Below are 7,011 nucleotides of genomic sequence, written 5' to 3' on the forward strand. Positions count from 1 at the left end.
CCTGAATGGATTTAACTATAAATAACCAAGTTTTGGTTTGTCCGCCAGTGAATGCCTGCCTACTACCGCCTACAAAAAAATCTATAATAATAGCTAAGCATATGTCAATATAGGTATGTACCTACTAGTTCTTTGTTCACCAAATCTATGCGTAGATAAACGATATTCCAACGCACGTTTATTCCCCAAATACTAAACTCAACACTTTTGTCGAATGAGAGAGCATTTCGAGATTCTTAATTAATTATTAGTACAGAAGAAAAGGAACCGAAAATTGCTAAAAGTGGCTCCGTAGCGGTAACGTTTCGTGTGCTCTGCCTACCCCATTTGGGAATACAGGCGTGATGTTTGTGTGTGTGTGTGTAAGAAAAGGAATTACTAAGAAAACTAGTAGTAGGTACTAAAGTTCTTCAACGTGGCTCATCGGAGAGGTTCAGAACCGCTCAACGAGTTATATGTAGCGAGAGAGCTATGCTCGAAGATTCGTTTAACATCGGTTTTAGATAACATCGCGAAATTTGCGGGAAGTCAGTGAATGCAGGGGGCAAGAAGTTGGGGATCGACAAAGTAACATCGATCCGGAGAGTTTAATTCTATTTTAGTAAATAAAAGGCGATATCGCAACTATATATATACACAATAAAGCGGCCTTGATCCTGACATTTGCGAAATGAGGGCGAATGGCGACCTCACGCCTTCGTGCAACCAGGACCAGATCCGAAGCGTACAATTACGCTCAGTTCTATTCATTCATTGATGTTATCGTGCTTGACGGCTGATGACGCAACACCTAATTAGAGAAAGGTCGATGTTGGTAGACAATCTTATGTTTTGGCATTCGTTGGATCCACCTACGCAGTAAAGTCAACATGCGTTACGGGGACATTTTAGCTACCCAACTACATAATATTCGTGTTTGAGTAAACACGCGCTAGAACATAAAAATGCAATCAGATCAGAATGCAATACGGCCAACACTATGCTGAGCTGAGACCGCTTCGCGATTTCGCAAATACCTACTACTACGTACGTACCTACTTAATGTTTTTTTTGTGTGTTTTGTGTAATTTGCGAAGTGCGAAGTACATATGTATTTGTATTTTATATTTATTTCAATAGTTTTCACCTCACTAGCTCGAAAAGGCAGGCTCTTTCGAAATCTGCGTGGAAAAGCGCTTTTCCCCGCTTGCGTGGAAATCGTTATTGAAATTCGAACGTTTCTATATGAACTGTGGTGCACCCGCCCGGGGCAATGAGGTGGCAAAATTGGTGTGAACATCTAAGGACCTACGCTAGCGGACGCGGTTTGCACGCAGCGGGTGGATGTCTATTGAAGAATAGTATGAGCAATAGTTAACTACGTCTCTTGCGACGGATTTAACTGTACCTACCGCCCGTAGGCGTGCTCTCCGTGAACCTGCGCCAGCTAGCGTAGGCTAAAGGTAGAGAGGTGTTCCTGGACTTTAAACTTCGACAAAGTCGAAAAAAAATGTTGCAAAAATACGCACCACAGGGATAAAAGTTTATCCTAAATACTATCAAATTTGTGCAAACGCCTGGCTAATTAACATTCATCCATATCCAATATAAACCATTGTACATGTAGATTAAGGGGCTGTTTCACCATTCATTGATTAGTGTTAACTGACGGTTAAATGTGATGCCGTCTCTATTTGTTTTGTTCGAATAGACGGAAACGGCATCACATTTAACCATCAGTTAACACTAATCAATGGATGGTAAAACAACCCCTAAAAGTAAATTCCAATCCGCAACGTGTAAATATCCCAGTTTAAACGGTATGAACCACGCACGCTCTTCCTCGTCCTCATTATTGGGAACAGGACAATTTAAATGCGTTTATCCATAAAACAAACCGGCGGTTTAATCTCTCCGTAAACTTACCTGTTGTGAAAATTACACGTCTGTCATAATTGCAGAGCGGGTAAGAGGCACGGCGCAAAAGAACGATTACCGCGAGAGCAATGACTATAAATTGTGCCGACCTGGGAATCAACTTGTGAACAGATGTATATGTATATGACCACGTATATCCTCTGAGTTCCTACTTTAAACGAATTTCATGAAACGAATTTTATTTTCACGTGAATCGCGTCGCCTTGAATAAAATGCGCGAAGAATACGATACAAATAACGCATGTGAAAAAACCTAAATAAATAAATAAATAAATATCATGGGACACTTGACACCAATTGACCTAGTCCCAAACTAAGCAAAGCTTGTACTATGGACACTAGGCAACGGATCTAAACCTAACCTAAGACAACCCCTTACCCCCCCCCGTTACCCGACCCCGGACCCGTTAGGTCTAACGGACCTAAGATATTAAACTGGGAAAACTTTTACAGGATTAGACAATTGGAAAGCAAGCACTTTTCCGCCTGGTTCAATTGGAATCAACTGTTTTTTTAGTCAACTATTCAATCTACCCTACAGCGATTCCAAGTCATACAATGATTATAATCCTAAGTGCAAGAAATACACTTACGTCCACCCTTCTTTATTTAGGTATTCAGTCATATTTACGATGATTCCCACGACTCTGGCAATGATGGCTTTTGTATAGTGAAGAAAGAAGAAAGAAAATACATTTATTCGTGACATTGACTTAAGTACAGAACAGACAAAATAATTACAAAAACGACGGACAGATGGGGAAAACCCACCTCAGCATAATGCCGGCTCGAGAGCCAGCAGGGCTACTACGAAACTCGAAACTCGAAGTTCGTGTCGTGCGGTCCCTGACACATTATACTATTTAATACGAGAGTGAGAGGGACGGTACGATACGAACTTCGAATTTTGAGTGTCGTAGTAGCCCTGCTGCGCTGGTCTTCCGGTGGGACCGTGAGGCCGTCATTGCACGTACGACCGGACCGTGTCTTAGAATAACGCTAGAGTGAGTGGTGTCATCGTAAAGTGACTCTACCATAAACTTGTTCTCCAAAAGAAACCTCTAAATAATCGTCTAAATATGTACTTGAATGAAAGGCCCAAACGGTTTGCACTCAAATTGGCCATCGCACCTTCTTTCTAATATTTAAATCAACCTCGCGATCAAAGCATCTTTGAGACCAATAGGCCTAGCATAGCAAGCTGTCGACCAACGCACTTTTAATGCTAATATCCCTTTCTAATTTTACAGTGTGAGAAAGGGATGAACGCGTTATGTCCACGATAAACGAATGTTATAACCCCCTACCCAAGAAGGCACTCAAGTACGGAGCTGTTGAATGGCTCTGGCCTCGCCGGCACCGGTAGGTACCTATTCAAACCGGTTACTGGCAATTTTTTGCGATACAACATCGCCGCACGCAATCATGTAATCGTAGGTGATCGTGGACCGGCTGCCTACTTTCGTTCGGTGTTACCGTTTTCTCGGTAAACTGGGGGGCTACCTACTACGAAATTCGAAATTCGAACTTCGTATCGTACGGTCCCTCTCTCGTATTAAGCAATATTAACGTCAGCGGGACGGCAAGATAATGAAGTTCGAATTTTGCACTTCGTTGTACAGGGCCTGTTTGAGGAACCCTTCGTATGACCACAGAATAAGTAATGGTACAGTCACCAGCATTAATATCTGCCACAGCGGAGCGTGCAAAAATATCTGACACGTCCTTCCGGCCCTAGAAATAGAGTCGTATCAGATATTTATGCAAGCTTGTTGTGTCAGATATTGGTGCTGGTGACTGTACCTACCTATGATTTAGCACTGATCAGTGCCAAAATCACAACAAACATTTTATTGAATTTTGATCTCTGACATACTACAGTAAGTATCTAGTGCATCAAGGTTAAGGAAAAGCATCGCTCAGGCAGGCAAGCACGGCTTCTCGGAAAGGAAGATGAAACGGTGGCTGCTCGTAAATTTATATCGGATTTCATAATAAGTAAGTCATACTTACTGATATTCTCGTAATTCGAAAGAGAAAAAGTCGAATGAGAACTAATTCCACGTAAATACTTCTTGAGACGGCTTATTTTTAGCTATATCACATACTAGCTGTTGCCCTCGACTTTGGCTGCGAAGAATTTGTTTGTCGCTATCCCGTAGGAACAATGTAATTTTACACGATAAAAACTATCCTACATATGTATGAATATCGTTCCCCGGAACTTAAACTATGCCCGTACCGTACCTACTACATACCTACTAAGTTTCATCTAAATCGATTCAGACATTATTGCATGATTGAGTAACAAATCTTCAGAAACTTTGTAATTTTTGTTATGAGTTAGATTTAATTTAGGTGTGTACGAAATTCAAAAAATATTTTAGCATTTTCTCAATAATCTCAAAGTTTTTGCCAAGATGTCGTATTTGTTTTTTAGGGTTCCGTACCTCCGCCGGCAAAAACGGATGGCTTTACAGAACCACTTTGTTGCCCGTCCGTCAAGACCCTTTTTTAGGGTTCCGTAGCCAAAATGGCAAAAAAGGAACACTTATAGTTTCGCCATGTTTGTCTGTCGGCCGTCCGCAGCTTTGCTCACAGACTATCAGTACTAGAAAGCTCTAATTTTGCACAAATATATGTAGAAACTATGCCGACAAAATGGTACAATTTTTTTTTGTAAAAAAACCTTTTTTTGAGTACCTCCCCTAGACGTAAAGTGGGGGTGATTTTTTTTTCTCATCCAACCCTATAGTGTGGGGTATCGTTGGATAGGTCTTCTAGAACCATTAGGGGGTTGCTAATAATAATATTAAATATTAAACTATAAATATTAATAAATATTCAACTTTAAAATGCAAATTTTCATTAAAATCAAGCGTACCCCTAAAAAAGTACCCCTAAAATAAGCCCCTCTAAAATCTGAACCGATGGGTGGAAAAATTTGAAAAAATTCAGGATGGTAGTAAGTATATTAAATTTACAAGGAAAACTAAAACGGCTAAGATTGCTTGAGCTTAGGAGCTTAGGAGTAAATAGCAGCCTAAGGTATAAAAAATACCTAAACTTGGAAGATTCCGTACCTACACAATACGAAATCCTTAGAAAAATATTACTTGGTTTTTTTCGTAACGGCTACGGAACCAACTCTTTGCAGCACTGTAAAAATTCAAACTTCTAAGTAAAACGCAATCAAAACCTACTTATTGTCATTAAAAATAAATAAATAAAAAGGTGTTTCCATACAAATATCCGGGGAAACAAAACCAGGTTAGCTATACGTTAAGTTACTGAGAATGTCCTATAGAAACTCGAACTTGGATGAATGAATTTGAAAAATTAATACTTTACAAAAAAGTCTGAAAAGCTAATTTTATGTATGTCTGTTTGTCTTTGTCAGTAACTAATCCAACATTACCTCGACGGCTCGACTTGTAACACGTAAACTATAAATTATTTATTTCGTTCACATATAGTCTTAAATCGTAGATAGATACACTATCTGGGATACGAAGCATATGTATAAGTTACTTAGTTATTTAAATTTCAGTAGCGCTCCATTTAATTTTCGTTAGCATTCCCCTTACTAACTTTGTCAGGTTTAGATCTAGATTAGTTCTAAACGATATTCATTTAAGCGCACTTCAGTTTCATCGCACCTCCATAACCATAAAGATTGCAAGAATCATTCTTCTACAAAGTATTGAGCATGGCGGCCGCTACTCGCCTGGTGCGCTCGCGCTCGTCCAAGCAACTTTCACTCGGAGCCTGGCTGCCACTGCGCCGGTTCACACGGCAGTTCCTGCTTACCTCGCTTGTGGAAAAAAACAATTCAATATGGTGAAATCATTGGCGTATCGTATCCAGTTGGTAATTACATCATCCTGAAGGGCTAGTCACGATTCATCCTTCCCTTTGAATTTGAATTTGAATTTGAAATAAACTCGCTTACACGTAAAAAAAAACGAATCGAAATCTGTATAATTAGGCCGCCTATTGCTTACCTTGTAATTTTCTCTCTGTGTACAGTCAAGGGCATAAATATATATACGTTCCCAAAGCGTCAAAAATACCTGTACAGTTGATTAGCCAGAAATATCTGTACGGTAATCCGGCCAAAAATATGTGATCATTTAGTTAGTCAAAAAGATCTAAACATTTACATGGCCATAAATAAATGTACAATGTCAGTCAAATATATGTAGGCAAATAGGAGGCCATAAATATCTATACACGCAACTCTCACATATATAAGAACAAAACCCAAGCCAAAAATATCTATACAGTCAAGGGCATTAATATCTACACAGTCAAAAATATCTATACAACAAACAAGCAAGATTTCTAATTTTGAATTATGACAATCACCGAAAAGAGCACCGTTCTGTCATGATCGCTTTGTCCTTTTCATTTTGATCGTGACGTCATTGACGTGTCATTTGTGTTACCTTTCACCCTATTATTTTTTATTCTGCTTTACAGCTATATACCTACCCTACAAGATAGGCAAGAATATAGGGCAAAAATATCTATACACTTTAGTACCTTGTCACTTTAACCACTGTGACAGTTCATATATGGCAGTTCAAATATGACGAAAATAGACAAGGTACTAAAGTGTACACATATTTTTGCATAATTTTTGCACATACATTTTAAAGTAGGTATCGACCTAAGTACCTTATTCACTTTTAGAAGCCTTTTTTAAAAATTAATTTATACTTTTAATGAATCGTTGACGTACAGCCGGGCATGTGCACACCGGAGTTTATTTTTGATACCCCTACTTATGAAAAAATAAAACAAATTACTAAAAGCTACATTTTTTTATTTTAAAAACTTAGGTAAATTACTTTCATCATAAAAAAAGGCTACACATTTTTTTATACTTAAATTACCTACGTTCATCATAAAAAATCCATATTTTCTTCATATTAACAACCTAATATTTTGTATACCCTCCATCTGATGATTCCTTACATTTCCTTCTTCTCTATACCTTTTCACCCATAAATATACAGTACTCCTCTAAAACAAATAAAAGTAACAATAAGTCAATGAATACCAGTTTGCTACAAAAGGGGTATTAAAAAA

This window comes from Choristoneura fumiferana, chromosome 4, assembly GCF_025370935.1.
Source record: "Choristoneura fumiferana chromosome 4, NRCan_CFum_1, whole genome shotgun sequence".
Classification (NCBI taxonomy): domain Eukaryota; kingdom Metazoa; phylum Arthropoda; class Insecta; order Lepidoptera; family Tortricidae; genus Choristoneura; species Choristoneura fumiferana.